The following is a 14,989-nucleotide window of genomic DNA, read 5'->3' as shown; positions in this document are numbered from 1 at the left end:
ATTCAGTGGGACTTGGTGGTTTTTCCTTTTTGAGCACAGCAAGTCTCTGTAACAAGATACACACAACTGTCTGATTCAGGAAGGCACTAGCTGATAAAGGCCGTACATCTATCTTTTATTTTGATGACTTTTCTGTATTAATATTCTCATTTTCTACTATCCTCTCAACATTGTCTGTCAGACTGCACTCAGTGTGAGGATTCTGTCTGTCCCTCCAGCATCTGCTCTGGCTCCATGGCAGATCCTGTAAATCAGTCCCCAGGTACCAGTCTACACCCAAGCTGTTCATTCCTAAGAGAACTACACCATGCCACCAAATCCCAGCACTAACATAGGAACCTGTTTGTTTGAAACTTATTTTAACTAGTATACTATATTCCTACACAAAAAAAGTTTGTGGCCACTTTTAAGAACTTGTGCAGCTTTGGATCAGGTGAGGCTGTGACTAGAGGAGGAGGCAGGTGGTACCTAATGGTGCCAGAGGCCAAGCCCTCCATGTAGGGTTTGTGGGACCAGCTTGAGAAACCTTCTCATTCCCCTCCCTATTGTCTTACTTGGCCTGGGTGACTGGGCCTGAACTATGGGCACACAGAGTGGGCAGACCAGAAGCATAGTGACATGCAGCCACAGAGGTCTGAGAGGTCAGGTCTTACCAGCACAGGTGGTCTGCTCAGGGCAAAGCTGACGAATGGGCCCATTGCCCACAGTGACCCTTGTTCTTGGAGGGTGGTGGCCAGAGTACAAGCAGAAGGTCAAGCTGACTCTAGCTGGCTTAGCTTCCTCCAGGTGCAAGAGACCATCTGAGGCTCTGGATTTCTTCTTTGTTAAACCCATACCTGACTGCCTGAGCAGAACAACAGTGTTTAACAGCATTTAAAATCTAACTAAAGCAACTGTGAGTATACAAAAGGAGAGGCATTTGCATTCTTAGTCTTTTCACTACTAGAGTATATGCAAGAGATGTTTTTCCCATATGGTCTTACTCTCCTTAAGTAAAGAACCATCAAGGGATTCAAAGTGCAAGTAAAGAACCATCAAGGGGTTCAACTGGGTGGCTAAGGATACTTTACTTGGGGAGTTTCACCCTTTCTCTGTGGAAGTTAAAGGACTAAGGCCAACAGGTGACTGGCCTCCCTTCTCCCTTGTGAGTCAATGGGCCCCAATACAGAGACAAAAACCCTCAGGGGGCTTTTCTTCTGCAGCTGATGATGCCAGGATCACTTGGAAAGAGATGTCTGCCTAGTCTGTGTTAGCGTCTCACAAGAGACATTCTGTGAAACCCTTGGGTCTTCTCTTTCTGCATGGCACACCATCCTAAGGAGTCAAGACCTAGCTGTTTTCCTTCTCTCCACAGGCCCCAAGAAGAGCCAATGGGAAACCTCTTGGAGCTCAAATGGATTCAATACAAACTGAAAAATGGCAAGAGATGGGTATGAGATGGTATTTAAACTATGAAACTATTCTCTAATTACAGTATTTCTGCTTAAAATATAAAAAGTGGAATGAAATCTCTCACATACAGGATTTTGCAACACCTTATTACAAGAAATGCTCAAAATCTAAGAAAGTACCCTATCTTGGAACCCTCTCATTTCCCAGGAGATGTCGGTCTCTATTTGATGATACTAGGAGGTCTCTTCTACCTGCTCCTTATAATCCCCAGGCCAATATATCATGTCCTCTCTTCGGTTACAGTTACTTGCCCAGCAATGCAAAGAATGAGTTGGCCAATTGTCAGAAAACAAGGATTCCTACAAAAAGCTAGGAACTATGCAGAGGAACAATGTGATTTAAAAAGAGGGTAGGGGGAGAGAGAAAAGAATACCCCAGAAAGGTTATTTCCTTTTCAAAATGGGCCAGGGATTTCACTCAGTGGTTCTGCCACCTGCCTTACAAGCACAAGTTCCTGAGTTCAATCTTGGTACCAAAATAAATGACTAAATAAAGCATTGCATACCCTTTCAAAAGAACCAAAATGGAACTGTAATACTAGTGAGAGACTAAGAGTGATGCCTAATATGTTACCTGCTCTTACCGAGGAGATAAAAGAGGTGTGCTGAGTCTTTTTTAAATATACTAATCAAGAGAGTGGCAGATGATATGGTACCTCTGCCTCATCAATGAGGTTATCACTCCAATCCATACTCTAGTGACAGATCCACATGCAATTCTCTCCCAAATTCCAGGGGATACTAATTGGTTCTCAATCTTAGATTTAAAAGATGCATTTTTTTTCCATCCACCTACGTCCAGACTCTCAACTTGTTTTCCTTGAGATGAGATGATATTCTAGTTTACAACCTCAGATATGTGGCACAAACTACAAGAACTTCAAATGAAGCCACAGATACCTATGGGCCAATTGCTGCATGTGGCCTTTTTTGTGTTCAACAATCAGGATCCAGAGAGGGACAAGAGAGAAAGGCTAAGATTATAGCTGTTGCAAATGGTAATGCTTTAACTCATCCAAACTGTCTAAGGAAAAACCCAGGGACAACCAAGGTTCCTATTTCATGTGTAAAAGGTCTGGCACAAGTTTCCACCAAGCCTCTGCCTGGACTCTGCTCCATACATGAGGCAGCTCATGCGCTTGACTTGTGGCACTGGAGGTTTGACTGCCCTCCCACACAAAGAGGGACTAGGCCAGCCAAAACCCTCATTTCTTGCTCTGACTAAAGAGGCCTAGGGGAACCTGCAACGCCTTGTCCACAGACACTGCCGTCTCATCTAAGGAACCCTGGGTAACACTGGATGTCATGGGTAAGCCAATTCAATTACTTCCTTTTTTTTAACTAATCTAGACAGCATGTTTCATAGTTAGATAATTCATAATTCATCTACTTTATTCTGTTTTGACTGCTTTAGAAAACCCTCCTCTGGAACTACAGCCATAACTGGGGTCAAGGAGACCCCTAATCAGAGAGTCTTTTATTCCTCCTTATCCAGATGTTAGTCACTCTTATAAACAACACATTGGGGAAATACCCCCTCCAAGACCCTGAGAAAGTATGGTTCATGATGGAACTATCTTCATCTAAGAAGGTTGTTCAGTTATCACTTTACAACAGGTTACTGAAGCTAAACCTCTTCCTCCAGGAACCTCCGCTCAAAAAACAGCTAATAGCTCTGATTGGGCATTGATAGGAAAAGGCACATACTCCAAATATGCCTTTCTGGGGCTTCACACTCATGGAGCAAGCTGGAAAGAAAGAGGCTTACCAACTAATAAACAATCATCTATAAAGCACAGGCAGGAAATTCTACAACTTCTAGAAACAATCTATTTTCCGAAGCAGGTTGCAGTCATGCCCTGTATAGGGCACCAAAGAGATGTGTCTGAAGTCTTCTTGGGAAATCAAAAGGCTGACAGGAAAGCAAAAGGGACAGATGCTAACCTTATTCCCAGTTCCCGAGGAAACAAACTGGTCCTTCCTTCCTCAAGGAACATAGTACAAGGCTATAAAAATACTTCATTTCATGACTTCTTCTGTATAGGAAGAAATGCTACATTGGAAATGGACACTCAAGTTTTCACAGGACTAGGACTAGCAGAAACCATCCAACAAGTCTGCAAAGCTTGCACAGTGTAGACATTCTGTGCCTACAATAACCTAGATAACCTCAAACCACCTCCTTTATTAGAATCTGTAGAGAGGAAAGGCCTATACTCTGGAGAGGACTGGCAATTAGATTTTACCCATATGGCATCATGTGGGGTAAACAGATGTTGATCCTAATTGACATCTTTACAGACTAGACTGAAGCTTTTCCTACCCATTCATACGAGACTCCCTCCAAAGTGACAATGGACCTTCTTTTACCACCCAAATAAGTCACAGAGAGGCATAGGCTTTAGAAATAAAGTACCAACTCCATTCCACTTGGCAGCCTCAACCTTCTGGAAAAGAAGAGTGTGCCAATTAGACTCTAAAGTGAGCTCAAGCCAGGCATGGTGGCTCATGCCTGTAATCTCAGCACTCAGGAGGCTGAGACAGGAGGATCACTGTGAGTTCAAGACCAGCCTACACTACATAGTGAGTTCCAGGTCAGTCTCAAATTAAAAAAAAAAAAAGAAAGAAAGAAAGGTGGCGGGGAGGGAGAGAGAGAGAGCGTGCGCTCAAAAATTTGCGGAGATGTCTGAGTATTGGCTCTAACTACCGCCAATAGCACTTATGAGGGTTTATAACATGCCCAAACCTAGGCTAAGTGTGAGTCCATTTGAGATGTTATATGGGAGGCCCTTTTTTCTTCAGCACAGTGGTTTACCTTGGGAAGTATGGGGTTAGAAGAGGACACAAGGGAAGCTGCCAAAGACTAGAAATGTTTCTTTTTGCAGTGACAATGTGTATTTGAAAAAGTAAAAGGGTAAAGTGAGGGAGAAACTGGCTCTGCAGAGCAAGACTGGGCCAAGTAAAAGAGGAAAAAGCAAGGCAAAAGTACACCTTGGGAAAAACAAACAAACAAAGAAGGATAATGGGCCAGGGATTTAGCTCAGTAGCACTGTGCCTGCCTCACAAGCACAAGGTCCTGAGTTTGATCTTCTGTACCAAAAACAAAACAAAACAAAATAACAACAAAAAATGAAACCCACCAAGGACTCCCTGTAGGATGCAGGGCAGGCTAAGGAGGAAAGAGTATTAAAATTATGAAATTTCCCTGGGCCTGGTGGCACACACCGGTAATCCCAGCTCTTGAGAGGCCCCAGATAGGAGGATTACAATGAGTTTGAGGCCAGCCTGAGCTACATAGTGAGTTCAACTCCAGTCTGAACTATACAGTAAAGCTCTATCTCAAAAACATTTAAAAAAAATTGAGCATATTCACTGAGCTATAAACTTTATGACTTGTAATATTAACAATGGAATTATTACGGCCGGGGATTTAGCTCAGCGGTTTGGTGGCCTGCCTTGCAAGCCCAAGGACCGGAGTTCAATCCCCAGTACCAAAAAAAAAAAAAAAAAACCCACAATGGAATTATATATATTACTATTTCGAGTAACATCTCTACTGATGTCTTTCAGCTCAAAAATTCTTAAGACTAATAAGCAGCTGTATGTGTGCTGTTTTTTTGTTTTTGTTTTTGTTTTAACTACTAATCTGTCCCTTTCCTAGGGCAAACACAGCCACTTATCAAATCAAAACTATTTAGGAAACAAAAATCCTGGAAAATCAGGAATCTGCGTGGTTTAAGAGCATGTGCATATGACATCTGTAGCCTTCACTGGAATCAAAGACTCCTTTCCCTACTTACTACTTATCTCTATCTTATTTCCCTGAAGCAGATACCTGAGAGATGGGGTGGGGATCTGGTTTCAGACAGCTCATTAATACCCAATCAAAACTACTTTCTCCTTTAAAAAAGAGCACTCTAAAATGCAAACTAACCTAGCTAGAATTCAGAGGCAGGTGGCCAGAAAAACTGAGGAAAGATAAGAGAACAGTGATCAAAAAAGCAGCATACTCTACTAGAAAAATTAGCATTCTCTCCTACAACAGAGGTCTCTGGGTGGGTACTCACTCCCTTGTGAAAATCTCAGCAGCCAAATTCAAAAGAACCAACTTTGCACATTGTACTTGCACATCCCCAGGCAATATTTGAAACTTTATTACCACCATTCCAAAGCCCATCATTTATTGAGTTTTTCTTCTTTATTCTCTCAAATACTACAGCATTTTAGGGTAAAAAAATGTGAGACAGCACTGAAAAGAACTGCTTAAAATACCAATATAGTATAAAACTCCAATGTTGCCATCTACTGATGGAGCCAATAGCATGTTTTCTTTATGCTACTGCTTTCCTAGCCAAAAAGCAAGCCAATAATGACAAATGTGTAAAGCTTACATAGGTCCCAATCTCTCTCTCACTCCCTGTGTTTTGATTTATTTACTTTTTGTTTGTTTGCTTTTGTATTGGGGTCGAACTTATGACCCTGAACTTGTGACGTAGGTGAGGTGCACAATGAGCTAAATCCTTGGCTTGTTTTTGTTTTTTGAGACAGGTTCTTGCTATGTAGTTCAGGCTGGCCTCGAACTTATGGTGATCCTCCTGCCTTAGCCTCCTCAGTGCTGGGACTACAGTCATGTACCACTGTGCCCAGCCTCTATTTGTGTTGTGAGAAGGAAAAGAAGAGAAAACAATTGAGCTATTAAAAGTACTAACACAAGACCTTACCTTTGAGTAAATGAAGAGATACACCAGGCTCTTAGGTGGAAGCCAATATTATGTAATGATAATGCAATATTTTATTAAAGCATTATAAATATTTTAATATAGCCTTTCAAATTAAATCTATACAATCCATATAATTTGAAACAATAGTTCAATTAGATTATGGGAAGAGTATAAGAGAACACTTTGAAAGCTAGTCTACAAAGGAATATGAAGACAACTGCTCTGCTGTTACAACAGCCTAACTCTTATATAGCATTTACTGCATTACATAGAATTAAAAGAGCTTTACATATATTCATATATTTTTATCTTCACAATAACCCTCACGTGCATATAATATTATAATCTTCATTTTACAGGTGAGACTGAGGTCTCAAAAATTTAAACAACTTGCCCTAGGTCATCTAGGTGGTAAATGCTAGCATTCACTAGCATTCAACCAGGCAGCCTAATCCCTGAGTTAAGCCCTTAACTATCATAGTATGTCATACTATATACCATTACAGCATTTCATAAGGCTACAACAGATCATTAAAAAGCATGCTATGATGATGTAATAGGTGAGCAGACTGACCAAAATGCCCAGAAACAGATTCAAACATAAAATTTTAAAATAAGATAAAGATGGACTCTCAAATCAAGAAAAAAATATGAAAAAGATTTCATAAATAATGACTCTCTAGTTGAGGTAAAAATGAGATTCCAAGGCCAGAGATATGGTTCAGTGGTGCCATGCCTGCCTGGCAAGCACAAGGTCCTGAGTTCAAGCCCTGACACTGCAAAAAACAAACAAAAAATGAGATTCCTATAGCACACCAAAATACTAAATGGTTTACAGAACTAAATTTGAAACCAAAATTTTTTTAAATTTAGAGTAAAAAACACAAGCTAATGTTTTTATACTCTTCCAGTGTGTAAGTCCCCAGTGCTGGGATTACAGGGGTGTACCATCATTCCTAGCTGAAAGGGCTAAAACAATCTTAACAAAAAAAGTTAAGAGGGGCCAGGGATTTAGCTCAATGGCACCAGCACTTGCCTTATAAACACAAGGTTGTAAGTTCGATCCCTGGTACCAAAGAAAAGAAAGAAGATTAAGGTATGTAGACTCTCACTCTACCAAATATCAAGGCTGTTGTAGCTTCAGTAACCAAGACATTGTTGTACTGGCAGAGGGACAGGCATAGGGATCAATGGAACAGAGAAGAGAACCCAGAGACAGACACACACAAATATGCTCAATTAATTCATGACAAAGGTACAAAACCAGTTCAATGCAAGGGCGGCCCTTTAACAACAACTGTAAATACACAAGGGGAAAAGATCTGAATTCATATCTTCTACAAAAATGATCTCAAAATGAATCATGTACTTGAGTATAAAACATAAAACAAAACTTTTAGAAAAAGACAGCAGAAGGGGTGGGAACATACCTCAGTGACAGAGTGCTTGCCTAGCAAGTATAGCCAACACTACAAAAGTTAAGTGCTGAAGTTTGAAAGAGAAAAGAGAAAACAAAGACAAAAACAAAAAAAAAAAGCAGATTATATTCAGAATCTAAAGGTAGGCAGTTTTCTTGGATTTGACAACAAAAACATATCCATAAAAGGAAAAAATGATACCGGACCTCATCAAAATTTTGTGAAAGACTATGTGAACACATGATGAAAAATATGTGCAAACTATACATCTGTTGAAAGACTGGATCTACAGATAAAGAATTCTTCTTGGGTATGGTACTGCACACCTGTAATTCCACACTCTTGGAGACTGAGGCAGGAGGATCATGAATTTGAGGCAAAGCTGAGCAAATGAACAACTCAGCAAGACTCAAGTCAACAGTAAAAATAACAAACAGAAAACAAGCAAAGAACATTCAGAGGCATATACAGGTGACAAGAATGTGCAACATCTCAGATGCTACTGTTAACCACGAGAGAAGGGTGAATTAAAAACACAATGAAAGGCTGGGAATTTAGCTCAGCGGTTCTGCTGCCTGCCTCACAAGCACAAGGACCAGAGTTTGATCCCCATACCCCCCAAAAAAAACAAACAAACAAAAAACAAAAACACCACAATGAAGTAGTACCACACACCTATTAGAACGACAAAAATAAAAAGTAATACTAAATCCTGGCAAGGATGCAAAGAAACTGATCTCTCATGCATGCATAGCTAGCGGGAATATAAAATGGTACAGCATCTCTGGAAAACAATTTAGCAGTGATTTTTGGCCTTTTGTTTCGATTGTGGTACTAGGCACTGAACTCAGGGCCTTGGCCTAGGGCTGCATTCTCACTTGCCACCCCCGCCCCCTTTGTGAACTGGCCCAGGCAGGGCTCAATCACAATTCTCCTGCCTCAGCCTCACAGCACGCTTGGAGAAAGGTGTGGATCACTGCACTTAGCTCATTTTGGCAGCTTCTTTAAAAACACTAAACATACAATTAGTATATGATCTAGTAACTGTACTCCTGAGCATTTTCTCCAGACAAATGAAAACTTATTTTCACAAAAGAACCTGTTTATGAATGTCCACAGCCATTATTTTCATAAGAGCCAAACCTGGAAGTAGCATAGATGTCACTTAACAGGTAAACAGAACACTGCTCAGAATGTACTATTGGTGCACATAACAGCTTGGCAAATAGTTATGTATATATTGATGTAAAAAACCAAAAGCTTACGTACTGTATAAGTCTACTATATAAATTTTTTTGAGGGATTCAATCTGGGGCCTGACATGTGCTGGCAAGCACTTTGCCAGTGAGTTGCACCCTCAGTCTATAAAATATTTTTATTTAAAAAATTTTGAGATAGTGCCTGACTAAATTGCCTAGGCTGGTGGCTCTTAAGCTGCCTGCTTCAGTCTCCCAAGTCACTAGGACTACAGATATGTATCGCTATGTAACACTATATAACATTTCAAATATGACAAAAGTTTAGAAACAGAGAACAAATTAGCAGTTGCCAGGGACTAGAGATGGGGTAAGGCTGTGTGTGTATGAGGGGTACACAGGAGGGTGGGTACCGTATAAAAGGTCATTCCTAGGGATCACTGTGGCAATGGAGCTGTTCAGAATCAGGACAAGGGTGATGAACAAACAAATCTACACATCAGCTCCGGGGATTAACTCAGTGGCACTGGCGCTGTCTGGCAAGTGCAAGGTCCTGAGTTCAACTCCTGGTATCAAAAAACAAAAACAATAACAAACAAAACACAACCCTACACATCACATACTCACTCACTCTCTCTCTCCCCTTAAAAAGGCAAATCTGTGTAAGATTGGATGATTTCTATCAGTGTCAATATTCTGATTTTTATATTTACTAGCTTTGCAAATTATTACTATTTAGGGAAACTGGTCTCTTCTTCCATCTCCCCCACCCCATCTGTCTCTTTCTCTGTGCCTCTCCGTCTCTCTGCCTGTCTATATGTTTCTCTCTCTCCTGGCAATCGAACCCAGGATCACACTGAGCTACATCCCTGGCCACCCACTTTTATTTTTTTTTTTTTTATTTTTTTACTTTTTAAAGATGGTCTCACTGTATAGTTCAGGCTGAATTTAAAGTGACTACAGCCCAGGCTGGCCTCAAACTTGTGGTATTCCTGCCTCAGCCTCTCAAATGTAGGTATTATAAGTGTGCATCACCAAGCCTCGCTATATCACCATACCTGCCCAAAGACAAGGTCTTGATAAATCACTAAATTGCTAAGGCTGGACTGGAATCTTGGATCTTCCTGCTTCCACCTCCCAGTGTGGGACTATCAGTATGCAACACCACACCTAATACCCTATTGTTTTTTAAAATAATATTTTCAAAAATAATATTTTGCTTCTAAAAAAAATTCAACCGACCCTACAGCTATTTCAGTAAAATTGTCTATTAAAAACAAATAAGAGGGCTGGGGATTTAGCTCAACGGCACCTGCCTTGCAAGCAGAAGGTCCTGGGTTCCATCCCTGGTACCAAAAAAGAAACAAAAGAAAAATAATGGACAAGAAAATAGCTGTAATAGGGAAAAAATCACACTAAAACTATTAAAAAGGTCTTTAAAAGACAAATCCATAAAACAAGTAAGGTAAGCAGAGTGGAGACAACTAATATTTTAGAACCTGGCAAGCAAATGAAGGAATGGTAACTGACTGTGTCCACATACAATGTGATAAACCTACAACAGAGAAAACCTCAAACCATAGCAACCCACACCACTTACCCTTCCCCCAGCAGCTCAAGAATTGGCAGCACCAGTTAATTCAAGGTGTGAAACACATGATTTACACTGAGAATTACTGACTGAAGACTGTTACTTCCTTAATTCCTTTTCTTACACAGATATCTTCCTCCACTCAAGAGGTCAGGGGTTTGGCTCTCTGGAAAGGCTTCAGAGAGGACCTGTGGGCTATGGTGCTTCAGGCAGAGTAGAGGACATGAGTACAGTACCCAAAATAAGGGGATTAAATGTGGAAGGAAGCAGACTGCTGACCTCAAGGCTCAGCCTGCAGACCTCTGTTCTCATTTGGCTCAAAGGAAACTGGCCATCTCCAATCTCCAGTCTCCAGTCTTTAGCCTCTAGTAGTACTGAAAGAAGCTTTTCTAAGAATCTGGAAAGCTCAGGAAGAAATCTGAAGATACTTACATCTGGATTTCCCCTATTTAACAGACATCTCTTTGCAAAGATCCCATAAACAGGTCCTGCAAATGTACTCAGAGCTGCCTGATGTATCTTTCAGTGTTCTATCTTAAAGATTTAAAACATGTAGAGACTCCAGGCATCTGAGGACAGTCTTTAACATGAAAGAGATCAGACCAGCATTTCATAAATGAATCAACTAAGGCTCATACCCAATAAAAATGAGATTATTCACCATAGTGCACAGTTCATTCACGTATTTGATTAATATTAAGCCAGGTAATAGAACAGGTGCTTAGGAAATAAAGATGTGAAAAATAAAACAGGTCTCTGCCAGGTAGACTCAGGCAATAAAAAATAAACATAATAAGCACATATGTAGTAAATTAGAAAGAGATTAGCAGTTTGAAAAAAATAATGGGGGGCGGGTATGGAGGATCGCTGTGAGTTCGAGACCAGCCTGGGCTACATAATGAGTTCCAGGTCAGTCTCAACTACGTAGTGAGTCCTTGTCTCAAAAAACAACAAACAAACAAACAAACAGGGCATGATAAAGAAGTGGGAGTTCAGAGGCAATTCCAATATTACAAAAGGAGGTATTTGAGAAAGATTTAGAGATCAGAAAGTTGACAGACGCTGCCAATTTGTAAAAAGAGAATTCTAGTAGCTAGAACCCTCAGTATACAAATCCAAAGGCAAGAGGATCTGTGGTTCATGAAACAGGGAAGTCCAGCAGGGCTGGAGAGGAGTGAGGAGAGCAAGCAGGAAACGGAGGAGATTACTCAGATCCTACCAGGCTGCTAGCTTTTTCTCTGAATGAACTGAAGAGTAAGTGGACAGGTTTAAAAGAATCAGCCAGAAACTTAAGCACAGGAGACTGTGTCAGAGCAAGGGATGCAGCTTAGAAAGAGAGGGAATGAGGCCTTGGAAATAAAATCCACTTTGCATTTGTGTGGCCTTTTCAGTGCATTCAAATTTATCATCTCATCTTATACTCAACAATTCTCTTAGCAGGGTCACAGAGAGCTGCCATTTGTTTACCAAACAGATGGCCAAAATTAGGGATTGGGTTTAGAATATTCTCTCTCAGTATACTATATAAAGCTACAAACCATCCATAGAGGGAGAGAGGGTGACATCATGCCCATAATGTCACAACTTATTAAATAGTCTAACTAATACACACCTTCAAGTCACAGAAATGACTCATTTCTGCATGATCTAATCCTATGGTTCCATAGCAGAGCCAAGGCTACTAAATTCAGCCCACATATGTCAAGTGGAGTGATAAAAATTACAAACTAAGGAAAAGAATCAAGAATTCTGAGGCAAAAGGAATACTGTGATTTTGCTCCCCAATGCTTACACTGCTATGTAAGCAGGTCTCTTCCCCTCCTTTTTCTTTCCCACCCAAGGTGGTTCTCAGATTAAAAAGGAACTGATAAACAATGAATTCTCATAGGATGGATGTTGATAATAGCTCAAAGTATTATGTCTCTCCAGGGGTACTTTAATAGGAAACACAAAATCTTCCAATCCCAAAGGAACTGCAGTCAAGTTAGCAGGGAATATTATTCTGAAAGAGACCTCCTAGCATTTCCTCAAATAACACTAAATAAATGCAAACTGAAAAGCTGTTTATTGATGACCTACCATACCCTCAATTACAAAGACATGTTTCTTGCCCTTAAGATGCTAATTCCACCATGAGATCTCACAGAAAATACTAGTTTTGTTTACTGAATGCCTGCTATATATTAGTCAGTGAGCTAAATGCTTTTTCTTTTTCTTTCCTTTTCTCCTCCCTCCCTCTCTCTTTTTTTGGTACCAGGGATCAAACTCGGGTCCTTGTGCTTGCCAGGCAGGCGGTGGAACCACTGAGCTAAATCCCCGGCCCCCTCCCTCTCTTCTTTTGAGACAGGGTTTCACTATGTTGCCCATGTTGCCTTGACCTCCTGGGTATAAGCAATCTTCCTACCACAACCTCTGGAGTACCTGGGACTACAGGTACACATGCACTCGCGTGCCTGTCCTGAGCTAACTGCTTTTGATCAGCAAAATGTATCAGGTATTATATTTACCCCAGTGCGTAGCAAATAATATATGTTTGATATACTGCAGCCATGATTACTAAAATTATTGACTTCACAACTGCATTTAATTTTCACTTCTACTGTGAAGTAATTTAGAGAGACCCTGTCTCAAAATAAAACAAAATAGGCTGGGAATGTAGTTCAAGGCTCCCTGGGTTTAATCGCCAGCACCACACACATGAAGCTACACACTCATGCAGGCATCCCCATCCACCCATACATTTACTGTCAAATGCTTTTCAACAAAGATAAAAAAAAATCCAATGGGGAAGGAACAGTCTGTTTGACAAATGGGGCTTGGAAACAGAATATCCATGTGTAATGAATGACAATTGGACTCCTTCATACTATAAAAATTAACTCAAAATTATCAAAGATCTAAATATAAGAGTGCTAACCTAAAACTCAGAAGAAAACACAGGCATAAATCTTTATGACTTTAGAAAGATTTGGGAATTAGATTTCATCAAAATTAAAAACTTGTGCTTCAAAGAATATTAACAAAGTGAAAAAAACTAGGTGTGGTGGTGCTCACCTGTAATCAGAGCACTCTGGTGGGCTGAGGCAGGATGATCACAAGCTCCAAGTCTGTGAACTTAGCACTTAGCAAAAAACTTTCTTAAATAAAAAAATAAAAGAACAGCTGGTGATGTCACTCAGAGTGAAGGCACTAGATTCAATTTCCAGTGACATTAAAAAGGTGAAAAGGCAATCCACAGAAACAGAAGAAAATATCTGCAAATCACATAGCTGATGAGACTAGCATCTGAAATACACACTTGAAAAATACAACCTAGGTAAAATATGGACAAATTGCTGGGTGTGATGGCACATGCCTATAATCTCAGCACTCGGGAGGATGAGGCAGGAAGACTGCTGTTTGAGGCCAGCTTGGGCTACACAGTAAATTCAAGGCCAGCCTGAACTGCATAATGAGACCTTGTCCCCCCAAAAAAAAAGACAATGGAATGATTATATTTCCAATGATATACAGATGGTCACTAAGCACAGAAAAAGATGCTTAGAATCATTAATCATTAGGGAAATGAAAATCAAAACCACAGCGAGATTCACACTCAACAGGGTGATTACTATAGGAAAAACAAGTGTGGCTGAGAACGTGAAGAAAGAAAAATCCTTGTACACTGCAGATGGGAATGTAACACAGTGCAGCCATTTGTATTTTAGGAAACAGTTTGACAGCTACTCAAAGTTGTTTTGTCTTTTGGGTTTTTTTGGTACAGGGGATTGAACTCAGGACCTTGCTTGCAAGGGAGTCGTGGTGCCATTGAGCTAAATCCCCAGCCCACCAAAGCTGTTTTTGTTTTTGACTGAGGGATTGAACCAGGGCCTCATGCATGCTAAATTACTACTCAGCTACACTCACAACATTAGTTCCTCTAAGAGTTGAACAGATTTATGGTACAATCCAGCAATTCCATTCCTAGGTATATATCCCAAACAACTGAATATAAGTATGTATGTGTATATATATGTACCTCCACACAGAAACTTATACATGACTGTTCTTATAGCCAAATTTGGAAAAAAGCCAAATGCTCATCAACTGATAAACAAACGTGGCATATCCATACAATGGAATATTACTGAGTTGTAAAAAGTAATGAAGTTGGGCTGGAGATTTAGCTCAGTGGCACCGTGACTGCCTTGCAAGCCTAAGGTCCTGAGTTTGATCCCCAGTACCAAATAAATAATATTAATGCTACATGAATGAACAATGAAAATACTATGCTGCTGGGTGTGGTGGCACATGCATATAATTCCAGCACTCTGGAGGCAAGGCAGAAAGATCATTGTGAGTTTGAGGCCAGCAGGGGCTACCTATTGAGTTTAAGACCAATCTGCAAGACAAAGTGAGTCCTATCTCAAAAAAAAAAAAAAAAAAAAAAAAAAAAAAAAAAAAATACTATGCTGGGGTGTGGTGGCACATGCATATAATTCCAGCACTCTGGAGGCAAGGCAGAAAGATCATTGTGAGTTTGAGGCCAGCAGGGGCTACCTATTGAGTTTAAGACCAATCTGCAAGACAAAGTGAGTCCTATCTCTAAAAAAAAAAAAAAAAAAAAAAAAAA

The 14,989-nt window shown here is 40.3% G+C and overlaps 1 protein-coding gene and 1 pseudogene across 2 annotated transcripts in view; both read right to left on the bottom strand.

Annotated features, from left to right (window-relative positions):
* The window catches only part of LOC109118583, a 543-nt pseudogene extending 245 nt beyond the window's left edge, over positions 1 to 298 (bottom strand).
* Positions 1 to 14,989, bottom strand: part of Znf609 (zinc finger protein 609) — a 189,825-nt gene that overhangs the window by 121,273 nt on the left and 53,563 nt on the right. The gene's annotated exons all lie outside the window — the stretch shown is intronic.

The sequence above is a fragment of the Fukomys damarensis genome, unplaced genomic scaffold (assembly GCF_012274545.1).
Source record: "Fukomys damarensis isolate Sample0158 unplaced genomic scaffold, DMR_v1.0_HiC HiC_scaffold_25, whole genome shotgun sequence".
NCBI lineage: Eukaryota > Metazoa > Chordata > Mammalia > Rodentia > Bathyergidae > Fukomys > Fukomys damarensis.
Note: the sequence above shows the minus strand (reverse complement) of the source record. Positions and strands in the feature narration are given on the sequence as shown.